Source organism: Ruditapes philippinarum, unplaced genomic scaffold, assembly GCF_026571515.1.
Source record: "Ruditapes philippinarum isolate M1 unplaced genomic scaffold, ASM2657151v2 ctg757_1_1_1_1, whole genome shotgun sequence".
NCBI lineage: Eukaryota > Metazoa > Mollusca > Bivalvia > Venerida > Veneridae > Ruditapes > Ruditapes philippinarum.
In genome coordinates, this window is record NW_026861682.1 from 327,908 (window position 1) to 346,668 (window position 18,761).

Genomic DNA, 18,761 nt, shown 5'->3' on the forward strand with positions numbered 1-18,761 from the left:
GCATTTTGGTGTATAAATTCAGTATTTATAATGATAGTTATATAGTTATATCTGATTTGATTGTCTTTCAAATCGGCAGTTAAGTTTCATACAAGATTTTGTCCGCATTTTCTGAATATACAACAAGCTGTAATTAAAGCAACTGCAAACAGTTTTGCATGCCAATTTTCATGTTCGAATAAGATTCTCTAAATCTTTCACATTAAACTTTGTTTACCTTCTGTATTTCTTCTAAGACACTATAGAAATGTTTTTACGTGTACCAGTAAGTTTCTACTGGAAATGCAAATAATACATGTCTGTGTTTTTATCACTATGACTTTTGACAATGACTATTGGAGTTTGACTTTGCTAATGAGAAGTAATTACTGAATTCAAACTATTTTGCTATTAAAATTAAAAAATGTATCGCATTTTTATGTAAATTATGCATTCTAATATTTTATACCTGTAAATGATATATAGAAATCCAGCAGTTAAATATACGCGTATTGATACATCAGATATGATTATTATAAAAGTTTTTTGTTTAATGATCTTGTAAATTGTTTTTGACTTAGGTGGTTAGTGTTATGTCATTATCGCATGAAATGGTTCATTCTATTGAAATCCATGAAAGACAAAATGAAGTGTTAGATCAAGACACTCAAACTTACAATACAATGAAAATTTCATTTCATGCTTTTTCTTTTAAATAGATATCCTACTCATGATGTTATATCATGTCATACGTCCTCAGCGTTGATATGATTCTTCATGGCACCAACTGATTTAATGGCATGTACTTATTATGAAATTGCCCCTGAAAATGGTGAATGTTTTTGTACAGAATGAAAAATGGAATATTCAATTTAAGATAATTAACATGGTGATGGTAAGGTAAATATATCGAAATATTATCAGATATGTTATTAAACTGCATATGTATACAATAAGTACACTTTATCTTCAGCACAACGTACAATCGTTATTTATAATTCAATTTTGATACTAAATCTCAGTGTAAATAAATACTACATCTAAGAGTACATAAACCACAATGCAAACACACCTGGAAGAAAGAACATGAGCAATTTAAAATCAGATTCCATTTTCAAAATATTTCGATACAAAAATAAACAAAATGTTCAATCATTGTAATGACGGAAATCGATTGAAACAGATGCCTAATTTAGTTCCAATAACATGTTCACAAACCACGAAATGATTGCTTGCACTCACTCTTCATTCCAATTACAATTTACTTCGGAATTTTCTGTTTTTCTTTTGGCATTTTCACTGCAATAATTTATGGAAAGGTTAATTATGCTTTCAAACTGTTTTCAGATGTATAAGAGTACATTTAATGTGTTAAGTAACAATTTGATACTTTTATTCTAGATGTAACTTTTGTAGAAAATGTATTCACTCATTTTACAATATTGTAAATTCATATAGGTAAATCGTTGTTGTTTATTGTGCGGCTATTTCAAAAGCACATTTGAATCGGTAATATAACAAAATATTTGTAGAATTAATATTCAGTCAAAAGAAATATCTGAAAATATAAATCTGAATGACAAACAAAATTGATTGAAAAGTGTAGGCTTTGCTCAATCGAATGTTAAGTACATTAGATACTTTTATGGACAATTGTAACAAAGTTGTTAAATAATAAGTTTTCTCAATTAGTTGTATGCTGCATGTTGGTTATATTTTCGTACAACATTTTATAATAAGATTTCAATTTATGAATTTGTTACAAGGCTTATTTCGAAACAGTGGATTTAACTTTTTAGATAGCAACAATTTGATACATTTTTTCCGCAGGTAGTTTTTTTCTTAATCGCAATTTGACCTTATTTGTAAATACATCATCATTATGGTACATTGTCGTTGGCATTTATTAAATTGTACTTACAACTTTGATATAAAGAAAATAACCGTGTTTTTGGTTAGTTACAGTTCCTGTGTGTTTTTGTTTTGTTTTGTTTTTCTATTCTTGTTATTTTGGTCCTTTTTTGCCGAAAACGTGTATGAATAAATTATTCGTAGTTATTCACCAAACGCTTTGTATCGTGGTTTATTCGTTTTTAAATATAAGGTTGTAATTGCTAACTAAAATAGTTACTGAAAAGGTCTGAGCTAGTTAAATACACAAAAGAAAAATACATGTTTGTAATTGTTTAATACGGATCAAATAGTTATTTCGTTGTTTTCTTTAAAGACTTATAATGCATCAGGAGTCCTTTTATTTTGATTTCTCAAAGCTCCTGAACTTAGGGTACTTTAATAGTATCAAAAAAGACTCATCGGCAAATTACCTGAATGATCGTTTTTAAATGTTGCTTTTTGGCGAAAAGTACATTTATAGTGAATATGTATTCTGCATGGAAGTCAAATAACTACTTTGTTTACATTTTCTTGATTCTTTTATGAAAATTATTTCACATAAATCGCTACTTTTTCAAGTAACAAGCATTTATTGTTCTCTAAAACCATTATTTAAACCGAACGCTATAATGTGAAAAATCAACCAAAGCTAATTGGTAATACACTGTCCCTGTTACATTGAGGACTTATTCATTAATAGTTTTATATCGTTTACATAGAAACAAAATAAACCCTGTAATAGTATACTTTACTTCCGTTTAAAGTATCATTCAACTTTTATCAAATACTTAACCAAATATTAAAATCATTTCGACAGAGCAGCATTTTGTTCATTTAATACAAACTGTATCAACTTATTCTGTTTTATGTAAATACAGTTACAACGTATCGTATTATGACATAGTTTCATTAAGTTTAATTTCATTAGTTTGATTAAATATGACTTAAGTGAAAAACAAATCTACATCAGTATCAGTAAATTTACATAATAATTGTTGTTAAATAGATAGAGATATAGGAAGAATTTCCTTTAAAAGCAACGGAAATTTAGTGTTTTTGTTATTATAAAAATCAATGAAGAAACATAAATTTTAAAGTTAATATTGTTATTTCGTTCTTCTATTTTAGAAATCCATATCTTACTGGAACTTTCATCTTTTTATACAATGAAAACACAATCTTTAACTACTGTTATTGTTATTATTGTCAGTTAATTTCATTTGTTTTGAAAAGTTTTTTTATTCATTTAACTTCTTGTCATATTGATAATTTAAACAAAAATAATAATAAAAAACTTAGTTTCTGAAAGCAGTTTCTGAAACCATATTCTTTGAAGAAGCAATAACTATGCAAAAATACAACGTTGGCAATAATTGTCAATTAGGATTCTGGCATTTGCAATAATATTTTTCTAGTCAATTAAGGTAACAGCTGATATACTCATTATACAACCATAAAATCATATGCTTGTAATTCATCTAGAGCTAAATATATGTTTACAAACAGACAGATCAATTTGCGGCACAATTCATTAAAGTCGAAGCTTGTTCATCATTTTCATATGATTGCAAGCAGAAAGTCGAATGTTTGGCAGTCAAAAAGGTGACTAAACGATGTGTAACTGCCGCTTGGCAGCTAAGTTTATGTAACACCATTGCAAAACAAATAATATGTTTAAGATTAACCTAACTAGCTGATCATTCTATTGATATACTAGTATATCATCATGGTGAAAAAGCACACCAAACAACCGAAATAGACATTCATTGATATATTTGTATATATACTCTAATGCCTTTTTGTTTAATTTGGGTATAAAAGGCTGTGCCAATCTGTTTGGTACCTTTTCTTTCCAAAATTATCTCACCAAAAGCTTTTTTGAAGCATTTTGTAACGTATTTCTTGTGCAAGTCGCACATCGTTACATTTGTTTTACATTTCAATAAAGTATCCGTAACATGACATTTATTAATGACGTGTATTTAATATCACGGTGCAATTTTTCGTATCTAATAAAATGTCTTTAATTGATATTGATATGTGATACAGTGTTAACATATTATCATGAACACAAAATATAATAAATCATAATATGTAGCCAACTGACAGTTATATGGTAAATAACTCTATGTTAAAAGTCAATTTAAATCTATTTATTTGAAAGTAAAGAATTCGTAAACACACCCAGTCAAATTGAAAATGTGTTGGTAACTGGTACATCGACTAAATACGTATATGATACAAATTTAGCTTTGTACGTATTGAATATATACAAATAATTCATTATGTTGGGAACTAAATATGTATAAAAAAATATTAAAGGCTGACAAAAAGTACCGTTCTTACAAATGCAAAATAAATCAACTTCTACATGTTGTATTCAAAAGGTTGTGTAATAAATTAACATGCGAGTACTTTTCATTTTATTATAAATTTATTTCATGTTAAAATGTCAAAACATTATTGCTTATATGTACAATTATTTTTTTGCATTGACTTTAGAAAATAATTGTTTATAAACAACAAAAATATAAACAATTTATAATTGTAAGAAAAAAACATATTCCGTGTAGTTTTCAATGTGTTGTTCCCTTTAAAATATTTTACTTTTGAATACATTTTTTATAATATTCTTGAAAAGTAACATGAATCTAGAGGTCTGCTGCTTTAAATGCAATAAAATGTGCCTTTGTGCGGTTGGTCTCATTGCTTATGCATTGTCACGTACAGTATTTCATGACATAAACACATCTATTAAACATTTGGTAGACTGTATCATGACATTTTGACCTTGATAAGACATTGTATTTTATTTAAAATGCGGTGTCACACTGTGACAATGGCTTCAGTTGCAAACGTAATTAAGGTTACATTACTAATTCTATTCGCCGGTAAAATTAGGTATAATACAGTACAGATTAAGATTAAATTTTTGCACGACATGTGCATTTTAATCTGTACTGTTTAAGCCACATTGCTTGTAACACGCAATACATTACTCTATTAAAAATATTTTGATATTCAATATTTTGGCTGATAAAATAGATTTAGTTTTATACGACAAGTATAGATCACAACTTTATTCAATATTCATTTTATTTGGATTACTACGATGACGTCATCCCTTTTCTGTATCAGATCCTTATCTAACATTTTACTGATTGCTGTCAAATAGTACTGTGCCAATCTGAATTATGTAATAGCACAACAAACGGTGCTCAGTACTGAAGACTTATCTTGGTCACCGCTTTTAAAATTAAATACATCTAAATAAAACAAATTTACAGGCACAAATGCATATCAATTATACAAGCGTTAAATTACAATATGACGTCATGAATGACCAAGTTACCTTGTCAAAATCTAACACTTGATTCAACCGTAGTGAGATAAATCAAAATATGCGCTTGCTACGTATTGCTAAACGTTATTTTCATTTAAATAAGCTAAGATCAAAACAAATCTTGAATGGAAGAATTCTGTCTTAAAATAAAGTACAGTCGTATGAGAGATATTGCTTGAAGAAAGTTATCGAGAAAAGTATCTTTAATTTACGAAAAACAATTTATAACTATCTATTTATAGATTCAGCATCAACTTTATTTTAAAAATAATAGGATATGACTATTATAATAAACTAATGAATTTATTCTCTTCATTTAATAACTTCTTGATTCAATGTATAAATAAATCTATAATACAGATGCAATAACTTATAAACACGAACAAGAAATCAACGATACAAAAGTACAACAGGTGTATAAAACAGCAGATGTTAACATTGTTTATATTGAATCGGGTCATGCTTTATTTGCAGTAGATACAATAGGGTTTAAACATGTAATACACGTTTATTAAGTGTTCTGTACCAGTTTTGTATTTTTGGACTATTTTCATTGTGCAAAGGTAATGTTTATATTTGCATATTTTCAAAAGAAAGAAATTTGATTAAAAGGCATATTTGACATTATTGGATTTCTGGCAGGTTTTACGTTGACTGACAAATATGAGTCCTAATATATTAATATATCATTTTACCTTATTGTTTTATTATCATTTGTTATTTATACCATTTTGTTACGTTTTGGTCATTAAATTCCTCATTCGATAATTTTATTATCATAATTATTTTTACATTTTCAGTCAGTAATTTTAAATTATTCAACAATTCTTTTCACTTCTTCCAACATCTGAATTTGATTACTAAGTTACAACTTACTGATTTATAGGGACGCTATACATATGTGAATATCATTTATGCACCTGACATGTATATTTAAATACAGGACATCGGAAGAAAAAGTTGAATCTAATAATGTTTTAATCTATCTTAAATTTTCTCCTTATTTGATTTAAACCGATTTTCAACAATGAATAATTTATGTCTTATTAGAGAAACATAATTAACTGAACGCACTTTTAACATTCCTGGTTTGGCTGAACCGTTGACCTTTAGGTAGTGAAATGAAAGATATGATAACTATGAGAATATTGTGAATTTTTGCATCAACATATACAACGAAGTATCATTGCCTTTCAATTTTTCATTTGTTTTCCATTATCATGTCCATATATCATTTAAGAGACATCATTCCTGTATAAAACATTGCATAAATAAGTCATAACGTCCAGCTTGCTGTGACAGGTTACTAAAGGGGCAACGTCATATAGGTGATTGCTTTGCTTCATGGCAAGACTGAAATTGATGTAATGACAACAAATTTCGGGATTACATTCCTCTTTTAAAGTGTGTAAATTAAAAACAATAGTTCACCAAAATTCCCTTTTGCATATGACATACTAAGATATTTTTCAGTTGATTTGCTTACATTAGATTTTATCATATGGTAAATTTGATGTATGATTCAACAACTTAAACGTTGGTGCTGATTACGAATGGCTTATCGAAATAATTAGAAAATCTCTTAATTGAAGGTAGGAAGCTATGTATAATGAGAGAAATGGTTATCTCCACTAGAAAAAGAACAATTAGATGACGATAATTACATGTGCACCAACTTAATCTTGATTAGTATGTTTCATAAGCTAATCTGTAGGTCAAGTCTGTGCAAGTAAACAGTGTCCTGCGTAATGTTATTACGCTTACTACATTATATTTCTTTTATATTTCTTTATTCTTTGACAAAATTGTGCCGAATTTTGTTAAAAAAGAAAAGCATAAAACTTGTCTGGCCGTTTTCTGGATCAAACAGAATTCTTAATGAGTAAAATCAGAAATGCAGAGTTACAATAACAACTTATTTAGAGGATACTCCTCTGTTTCGCAGCATATAAGATCGTTTTTTTATTTTACTGAGTGAACAACAGATGTAATATTTTCAGAAGGGTCGTAGCCACGAGTGTAACTATAATAGCTGAGTGTCAACAATTGAAGTATTATTTTATCCTACATGCAAAACAAACAAATTGTTTGTTTATATTTCACGCTTTAGATGGGGTTTCTTTGTGTGTTTTTAAACTTATTTGCCGTGTAACGACTTAATAAAATATAGGTTTTCAAATTTATTTTGTATATAAATCACTCAGCAGTACATATAAAACGATAATAATGCACACATGTTGTAATTAGAAAGAACGTTCATATATGCGTTATAAATAACGTTTTGACAGACAGCATCAAAGAATGCAGTGTAATGGTCAGTAAAATGACAAGTTTGACAAACCTAACCAGGTACAACATGATTCATGAAAGCTTTTTAATGGAAAACAAAACAACAAAACATAAATTACGTTCATACAACAAACTATTGTTTACATTTTCATAAATAAAGTCATATATATTATAATGTTATTTTTTTTAGTAAAATAGTTAAATATAGCAAAATAGTTACAGAAATAATCAAGAAAATTGTGCTATAGATTAAACCATCATTTGATATAAATTATAAATTTCATGCAGTCTTAAACTTTTTTGTTTCTCACATTGCTTACGATAGTATACTTTATATACAAATAATTGTTAATACAAATAAACAAATTGAATGGTATTGTCGAGTTAATGGACCTACATCGTTGAAAGTCCTAAGCGTTATAAAATGCAGTAGGTAGTATAAAAGTAGCAGATGTAAACATAGAATATATTGACTCGGTCAGTCTACTCCAAGTCACAATAGCTAAATAAACGTAAAGGTGATACTTGCAATAAACGGCTGTTTGAACAATTGTACTTTCGGATTTATTTTTGAGACAAGGTAAAAATACTTGTTTATTTATTCATTTTTATTTATTTATTTATCTATCTATTTATTTATTTATTATATCTTTATCTGATTTTTTATTAATTGATTCATTAATTAATTAATTAATTCATTCATTTATTTATTTATTCATTTATTCATTCATTAATTCATTCAGTCATTCATTGTTTAATATACTATGAAAGCGATAAAAACAGAGGAATAGCATAAGAAGGAAAAAACAATTTGCTTGAAGTTATTATGGATTTCGACTTTCGTAACTGTTACATGAAGATATGTTTGCGACAGCTGGGAGAAATATTAACCAAGAATATAATCTCAGTCATTGTAGACGCAGTAGTGAGAATAATTTGTAATTGGTCAATTGCATGTTAAAAGTCAGAATATTACCGTGTGTTGAAGCTTAAAGCACCTTTTAGAAAATAACAATGCCTTTCGATTACTGTTATATGCAAAGAATTATCAAAGGTTAAAGGCTCTTTGGTATTTTCAGATATTGTTGACTTGTTTACCACAAGAGATTGTAAAATAGATATGATTATGCATTTCGTGTTCAGATAATAATTAATAATTAACTAATTAATTAAATTAACTGTATTCGTTTGAAAATTGAATTTATTTAATTATATTTAATGGCTAGTAATACATATATATATAAAAAGACACGTAAGCGGTAATAAAGATTTTACACTTTGCACACGTGTTTTGTGGTCTAATGAAAAAGTCATATATAGATACTTAATGGAAACATTTTCAAGTCTTAAAGAAAAGTTTAAAATATTTATTTTATATAAAATTAAAGCAATTCATTTGTTAAAGGCCACAATGATAAAATCAAGTACTTTCGTGCTATAAGAATGAGCTTGTCGTACTCTTATGGTAGTTATACTAACAAATGTAAGATGTTGATCGCATTCGGTCGCACGCAGTGGTGTTACAATTTATTGTCAAATACATATTTATTCCAAATCTTAACTTCACAATGAAATCAGTATATCTTAATATCTATTCAACTTTAAGTAAATAAATGTTATTATTAAATTCTGCTAAATAAATATTTGATTCATTATTTAACGTTAATAGTTTCTTTTCTATTTCTACTCGTTTTCCAAATGTCTTTATTTTTGTTACGGGTTGAATTGATATTATTTTGATAACAGTCCATTCAATTTATTGGTTCATGAAATCAAATATGTCTCTATATAACTATGATATCAAGACATTATTTCCAGTTCATGGTTCAGACAATTCACTTCATCATTATATCATCTTTTTAATATATTCTAAATTGAGTATGGCCAATGCTGCGAGATAAAATGCTTAAAACTTTTAGATTTGCAAATTTATTTTGTATATAAATCACATGAAATAAAACATCCAGTATATAGAGAATTAGCATCGTCATTTTTATAAAACAAACGGCATACAGTTTTTTCATTAATTTCAATACGGAAAGTCATGTGATCAGAAGAATCTTACATTCGTTGTTAAATTATAATCCTTAATTGAAATAACCATTTACGTTAAAAATATAATGCAAAAGATACAACAAAAGCGGATAAAAGTGTAAGTTTTATCACACCTACTTGAAAAGTATTGTCACATGCAGATATAGCATAATCATAAGAAAGACAAATTCATAGGTTGAATTGCTTTTATTTCAAATTTTCTTATATACGTAATAAGAAACAAAAACGGCTGCACAATATTTTCTAAACAGTAATTTAGAAAAGGTGTAGATCCCTCAGAAGCAATTAAACAACAATATTATATAATAATTGAGACTCGATTTATAGGAGATAATGTGAAGATACACATTTCTCATGCCCTATAGCACCGGCTTTAATTTCAACACTTAACACCTTGTTGATACGACAAAAACCAACAGCACCCTGATATTTCACAAGGATGTAAAATTGTAGTGATTATACAGTTGAAAATCTCAATTGGGCATTTTCATTAAATGGACAAATGTGTCCAAAGTTGTGTCTGTTTCCACAGAGAACATCATAATTCTATATAATATATCAGTAGTTGACCGCTTTATGCTTGACCATAATGAGAGCAAACAACTTGTGACCGTTTTAAGTGGACAAGTTGTTATACCCCCGTTGATTCTTCTTTTAGTAAGCATAGTAACTTTGATCTTTTAGAGCGACTTTTGTTAAATTTGTTAATATTTTCGCATGAGTGCTGCACATGTACATAGGTTTACGAGTTCGAATATCCAATAGATATCAAAACATTGTTTTACTCTTGTTTTTTTATCAGAATATACATTAAAAACAACTGTTACAATAGATATGTGACGTGACAACCATCAAATAAATAGTGTTAGTGATACTCGTTTTATGAATTAGATTATATTGAAATGTTAGCAAATTGTTCAAATATCAAGACAAAACTCTTAGTAGTCCCAACTTTATTTTACATACCGTTCTGTAAGTAAATATTTTAACATATTCCCTAAAATTGATGAATGGTTTTGTCCAGATTGAAAGATGAACAATTTCATTTAAGATGACATTTCGGCACTTATTTCACATCAACTACACAGTGTGTCGTCCTGTGGAGACACATGACATACGGGTATGATCTCGTATCGTGTTATCTTATTACCTTACATTTTAAATACAAATTTACGTGATGTTGCTAACCTTTTGTTACATCTAAATTAACATACATGACCTCTTCAATCTTAAAGGTTTACAATTTCCATCCACCTGATTAGGTATTCATCTTTACTTTTGACGTAACGAAATAGCACACGCAGCATGTTATTAAAGTGCTTTCGATAGAAGGAGTAAATCTCCAAAAACATTTTATTTATATTGTGCGTATGTCAACGATTTGAAGTCAACAATCTGTACGTATGACAAAATTGTAAAAAGTGCTTTGAAAGTTAGATATCCACTAGAGAATAGCAATAGTTCTAACCGTGTTACCTATTAAAATAAATAAAAATTAACAAAACAAGTGTTCAGTTTTTACGCGATAGGTCTTATTTCTTCCCATGTACACGAGTTGTCAGTCATGGCATGAACAATGGTATTGTCATTGATAACATAACGCAAACAGTTGAATTCTGGTTATATATATTTCCAATGACGAAAATAGTTTTATTCCTGTTTATTCTTTATAAGATCTTTACGTCATGTGTAGCATTTTCCGTTCATAAGTTTTCTAGAAAATTGGTATGTTGAAGCTATACTCAAAGTACTCTATACTCCACATACTTTAGCAGCAGAAGCAAAATTATTTGGAATATTTTGTTTTGCAATTTATTTGCACCAGCATGATCTTAATTAATTTCGCAGGTTGTTGTATAAATAGCTTTAATTGCTGAATGCATCTGTTAATTAAATCTCGGCCAATACACTTATAGGATATCTTATAAATGAGTTTGCTGATTATATTTAATTGAAAGCTAAGGAATGGAGTCCAAGAAATTCTTGTATTTACTTTCAGTTTAATAGGTCGACAGTCTGTGGAATAACTGGTAGTCTTAACGTTAATTGTTGCTGGCATCAGCTAAATTGCATGTTTCTAAAGCAATTAGGTATACGCGGTCAGTTAATATGTCAGGAAACCTTGTGGGTGGTCAAGCTGAGATAAGTTTTTCGTGTGCATTTTCTTCAAAAACATTGCTTTACAAAAATGTGAGTTCAAGTATCCGAAATATTGAAAATAATTACATGAACATCCAAAAGTGAAAATTGATTCGTATGGTTACAATAAGATATTTCATGGAAATATTCTTTAATTTCAATATTTGTTATAGAATTTTATGCCATGTAAATAAGTATTTTTGTTATAATAATTGTAAAAAAAAAACAATGAAAGAACATAGATTTTAATTTGAATATTGTTATTTCTTACATATTTTAGAAATTCGTATCCTACTGGACCTTACATCTTTTTATACAATTAAAACAAAATCTTTTACTACTGTTATTGTTATTATTGTCTGTAAATTTCGTTTGTTGAAAAGGGTTTTTCTTCATTTTACTTCTTGTCATATTGATAATTTAAAAGATAAAAAAAACTTAATTTGTGAAAGCAGTTTCTGAAAGCATGTTCTTTGACAAAGCAATAACTATGCATAAATACAAAGTTGGCAATAATTGGCGATTAGCAGTTTGTCATTTGCAATAATATTTTCTTAGTCAGATTAAGGTAACAGCTGATATACTCATTATCCAACCATATAATCATACGCTAGTAATTCATCTTGAGCTAAATATATGTTTACAAACATACAAACATTGAATCAATGTGCGGCACAATTCATTAAGGTCGAAGCTTGTTCATCATTTTCATATCATTGCTAGCAGAAAGTCGAATGTTTGGCAGTCAGAAAGGTGAATAAACGGTGTATACCTGCCTCTTGGTATCTTAGTAAACGATAACGAGACAGCAAAACAAATAATATGTATAAGATTAACCTAACTGGCTGACATTTCTATAGGTATATCATCAAATAAAACAGCCGACCAAAATGGAAAAAAAATGATATATTTGTATATATATACGATCATAGAATAAGTTGCAGCGCATTCTCTCAATCAAACAATTATTATAATTTGAATCCATAGTGAAGTTATATTCAGTTACATAAAATGTCTTTTTGATTAATTTGGGTATAAAAGGGTGTGCCGTTCTGTTTAGTACCTTTTCTTTGCAAAGAGATATCTCACCAAAAACTTTTTTGAAGCATTCTGTTATGTATTTCGTGTGCAAGTCGCACATAGTTACATTTGTTTTATATTTCAATATAGAATCCGTAACATGACATTTATTAATGACGTATATTTAATATCACGGTGCAATTTTTGTATGTAATAAAATGTCTTTAATTGATATTGATATGTGATACAATGTTAACATATTATCATGAACACAAAATATAATAAATCATTATATGTAGCCAACTGACAGGTATATGGTAAATAAATCTATGTTAAAAGTCAATTTAAATCTATTTATATGAAAATAAACACACCTAGTCGAATTTAAAATGAAAAGTTGGTAACTGGTACATCGACTAAGTACGTATATGATACACATTTAGCTTTGTACGAATTGAATATATACAAGTAATTCATTATATTTGGAACTCATTCTGTATAAAAAATATCGTAAATGCTGACAATAAGTACCGTTCTTACAAATGCAAAATAAATCAACTTCTACATGTTGTATTCAAAAGGTTTTGTAATAAATTAACATGCGAGTATTTTTCATTTCGAGACAGATAACAATTCGATGCAAGCTAATTATAAATTTATTTCATGTTAAAATGTCAAAACATTCTTCCTTTATGTACAATTATAATTTGCATTGACTTTAGAAAATAATTATTAATAAACAACAAAAATATAAACAGTTTATAATTGTAAGAAGTAATATATTCGGTGCCGCTTGCAATGTGTTGTTCCCTTTAATATATTTTACTTTTTAATACACTTTTCTTAATTTTCATGAACATTAGCATGAATCTGGAGGCATGCTGCTTTAAATGCAATAAAATGTGCATTTGCGCGGTGGGTAGATCTACTTGCTTATGCATTGTCACGTACAGTATTTCATGACATAAACACATCTATTAAACATTTGGTAGACTGTATCATGACATTTTGACCTTGATAAGACATTGTATTATATTTAAAATGCGGTGTCACACTGTGACAATGGCTTAAGTTGCAAAATGTAATTAAGGTTACATTACTGATTCTATTTAATAAATCCATACGTGATGTAGCGAATCGTCCGTACAATTGAGGTATAATACAATACAGATTAAGATTAAATTTTTGCACGAGAAGTGCATTTTAATCTGTACTGTTTAAGCCAAATTATTTGTAACACGCAATACATTACTCTATTAAAACTTACTTGATATTCAATATTTTGGCTGATAAAATAGATTTAGTCATATATGACAACTAGTAATCTTAAGTAAAGATCACAACTTTATTTAATATCCATTTTATTTTTATTACTACGATGACGTCATCCTTTTTCTGTATCAGATCTATATTTAATATTTGACAGATTGCCGTCAAATATAACTGTACATATTCAATATGAATTATGTAATAGCACAACAAACGATGCTTAATATTGTAGACTTATCTTTGTGACCGCATCTTAAATTAAATACATGTAAATTAAACTAATTGACAGACACAAATGCATATCAATTATACAAGCGTTAAAATACCATATGACGTCATGAATGAACAAGTCACCTTCTAAGTGAGATAAATCAAAATATACGCTTGCTTCATATTTTCGTTTAAATAAGCTAAGACCAAAACATAGCTTGAATGGAACAATTATGTCTCAAACAAAGTACAGTCGTACGAGAGATGTTGTTTGAAGGAAGTTATTGAGAAAAATATTTATAATTTACGAAAAATTTTGTTATAAAATTATACGTTTTATAGCGCCTGTCCCTGCTTTTTTGTTGTTGTTGTTCTTGGGTTTTTTAAATATCATTATATAGCTATTTGAAAAATCAGTATCAACTTTATTTTAAATTTAATAGAATACATATATGACTATAATAATAAACTTATGAATTTACTGAACTGATACTGAACTTGCACTTCATTAATAACTTCTTGATTCAATGTATAAAGAATACAGATGCAATAACTTATAAACACGAACAAGAAATCAACGATACAAAAGTACAACAGGTGTATAAAACAGCAGATGTTAACATTGTTTATATTGAATCGGGTCATTCTTTATTTGCAGTACATACAATAGGGTTTAAACATGTAATACACGTTTATTAAGTGTTCTGTACCAGTTTTGTATTTTTTGGACTTTATTCACTGTGTCAAGGTAATGTTTATAATTGCATATCTTCAAAAGTAAGAAATTGGAATAAAAAGGCATGTTTAACATTATTGTATTTCATGCAGATTTTACGTTGACAAACACATTGAACCAGATAAGAATAAGGGATTCACAATTAAACAAATCTTGATAATACCTAATTTATTATATTTCTCAACATTCTGTATGTTTCATTGTTAATTTCTTACATTGTATTTCTTTTTGGTCATTAAATTCCTTATTCATTAATTTTATAATCTTAATTACTTTTACATTTTTGATCAGTTATTCTAAATTAGTTTATATATTCAACAATTCTTTCGTCACTTCTCTCAATTTCTGAAATTGATTATAAACTATAGAATTAAAGTCCAAATAAAACGATCAAACTTATGATGTATAGGTACGCTATACATACGTGAATATCATTTATTCACCGGGCATGTATTTTTAAACGCAGGGCATTGGACGAAGAAGTGCACTCTAATAATGTTTTCAAAATAATTATCCTAAATTTATTTGTTGAAACCGATTTTCCACAATGAATAATTTATGTCTTCTTAGAGAAACATAATTAACTGAACGCACTTTTAACATTCCTGGTTTGGCTGAAAATTTGTTGCAATATGCAACCAAATGTGTACAGAGCAACATTATTAATGCATGTAAATAATAATTGTTTTGACAGCAGCTTGTCATAATTGGTTATTGTAATTTTGTCATATCATGGCAACGGTGATTTAACACGATAACATATGATTTTAGCCAGATACAAAATATAATGTTTGTCGAACAGTAACCCAACATGTGTCCAATGTCTTATATAACTTTGCCAGCGTTGAGAAATCATTCATCATTTATATAATCACTTGTTTGGCAATACTATCCGCTTCAGACTCAATGCGAAGTTTTGAATGCGGGGATTGATGTGCAATAAATAAATAATTATAAACATTTCTTATTACCAGTTTCCTTCTGCAGTCTACCACATTTACCTTTTTATTCATATATACTATGCAACAACAAGTTCAGTTGTATGTTTTAACAATGTCGAAAACTCAATAGATCTTACGCTTTATCGTGCCTTGAATGCAAGCATAATCGTTTCAGCAATATGTATTTTTCATTTCAGTTGTCATCAATTTATTCTGGAAGTCTGCTGACCTTTTAAATTCCAATTCATTATTTTTGTCAGTGTTTGAGTAATTAAATAGGCAATAATACAATTTTCGCGTATGAAAATTAATAATAATATAGATATGGACATCACAATATAGTCTCTACTGTGTTGTTACTGTGGTCAGTTTAGCATTTAATCTTGCAATGTATTTGTATGCTTTATGTCTTGAGGTAATATAGGTCATGCGGATATATACATTTGTACTAATAATTACTGTCGTACTAATTAATATTGCTAATACAGATTACATCTTGATTAAATAGATAAAGGTTTAGATTTGCAAACTGGATAACAGACTAGGTTAGCATAATTATCAAATTAATATGAAAGATTCCCGAACTCACGTGAAAGGCTTTTATTTGTAATTGAAAGTATTCTCCATGTTGATGAATCTTCATTTGCATTTACTTCTTTTAATTCTTTCGATCATATGAAGTTAAGTACAATGGAATACATTTGACTTCTAACATTTCTTGAAATAAAAGTCATTGACCTTTATAGTGTATATATATCTTAACTTTTATAAAGCATCCTACAGCTAAACAGCCAATCAAATATGAAAATTCTACCCAATTTAATAGCCTCCTCCGTCAATGGGAAAGTTTAAATATCTCCGATGACCTTAAGGTAGAGAAATGAAAGATATGATAACTATGAGAATATTGTGAATTTTTGCATCAACATATACAACGAAGTATCATTGCCTTTCACTATTTCATCGTCATATCTCCGTTGTATTCCATTATCATTGTTCACATATCATTTGAGAGACATCATTTCGTAACTTTTGACTTGAATAAAACATTGCATAAATAAAAAGTCATAACGTCCAGCTTGCTGTGACAGGTGCAACGTCATTAACGTAATTGCTTTGCTTCATTCATAAAATGACCAGGCAAGACTGAAATTGATGTAATGGCAACATTTTTTTGGGATAACATTCCCCTTTTAAAGTGTGTAAATTAAAAACAATAGTTCACCAAATTTCCTTTTGCATATAACATACTAAGATATTTTCAGTTTTCTTGCATTTGATTTTATCAAATAGTATATTTGAACTTAAATGTTGGTGCTGATTAAGAATGGCTTATCGAAATAATTAGAAAATCTCTTAATTGAAGGTAGGAAGCTATGTTTATTGAGAGAAATGGTTATCTCCACTAGAAAAAGAACAATTAGTGGAAGATAATTACATGTGCACCAACTTAATCTTGATTAGTATGTTTCATAAGCTAATCTGTACGTCAAGTGTGTGCAAGTAATCAGTGTCCTGCGTAATGTTATCACGCTTACTACATTATATTTCTTTATATTTTTTTTCATTCTTTGACAACATTAATTGTGCCGACATTTGTTAAAAAAAGAAAAGCATAAACTTGACTGGCCGTTTTCTGGATCAAACAGAATTATTAATGAGTAAAATCAGAAATGCAGAGTTACAATAACAACTTTTTAGAGGATATTTCTCTGTTTCGCAGCATATAAGATCGTTTTTTTTTATTTTACTGAGTGACCAACAGATGTAATATATTCAGGAGGGTCGTAGCCACGAGTGTAACTATAATAGCTGAGTGTCCACTATTGAAGTATTATTTTATCCTACATGCAAAACAAACAAATTGTCTGTTTATATTTCACGCTTTCGAGTCGGTTTCTTTGTTATTTGCCGTGAAACGACTTAATAAAATATAGGTTTTCAAATTTATTTTGTATATAAATCACTCAGCAGTACATAAAAAAACGATAATAATGCATACATGCTGTAATTAGAAAGAACGTGATAAATGCGTGATAAACTAGAACTATCGCTGAATGCGATTCATACCCCCACCAATGTCCTTGACAGAAGACAACTTGGAAAGGTGGTTAAGGGAATAACTTAAGTGACACAAATACATAAAAAGAAATTATCTCTGGTGAAAAAAAGACTAATTGTACAGGTAATAGTAAAAATATCTATTATCAAATCATGTTCGAAACAGTTACAAATAACCTTTCATTTTCCCAATATACTAAACTTTTTATAAGTCAATTTTTGACCTTCAAGTGTGGCCTTGACCTTCAGCTGGCACAAGGGTAAGATGGGTTCTGCACATCGCCCAATTGGAGTGAACATTTGAGTAAAGTTTGAAGAAAATCCTTCCATTAGTATAGAATTTATAGAGCGGACACAACATATTGTCTAGTATTGATTGTATGTAAATTTAAAGACTTAAAAAGGGGCATAACTTTGTCAAGATCCAATACAGAGTTATGAAACTTGACCTGCATATCGTAATTGTGACACCTCATATATCTTTTAAGTTTCAAGCAAATACCTATGCTAGTTTCCGAAATATTCAAGAACATGTTTTAATCTAAGAACATTTTCTAAGTCAATTTTTGACCTTCAAGTCTGACCTTGACCTTTAGCCTGCACAAAGGTGACATGGATTCTGCACATAACCTTGTTTAGGTGAACATTTGAGAAAAGTTTGAAGAAAATTCTTCCATTAGTATAGGATTTATAGAGCGGACAAAACATATTGTCTAATATGCGATTGTATGTAAATTTGAAGATTAAAAAGGGGCATAACTTTGTTAAAATGCAATACAGAGTTATGAAACTTGACCAGCATATCTTAATTGTGACACTTCATTTA

General features: G+C 28.5%; 1 protein-coding gene across 3 annotated transcripts in view; it reads left to right on the top strand.

Annotated features, from left to right (window-relative positions):
* Positions 1 to 18,761, top strand: part of LOC132716497 (hemoglobin-3-like) — a 116,887-nt gene that overhangs the window by 59,607 nt on the left and 38,519 nt on the right. The window contains exon 1 of one of the 3 annotated variants that reach the window (XM_060699790.1): positions 5,757 to 5,778. The exons of 1 other annotated variant lie outside the window; for it this stretch is intronic. The gene's annotated coding sequence lies outside the window, so the exon portion shown is untranslated. Of the gene's footprint in view, positions 1 to 5,756; positions 5,779 to 7,958; positions 8,085 to 18,761 lie in introns of those variants that run through there. One more of the 3 variants, XM_060699787.1, reaches the window with a different exon arrangement.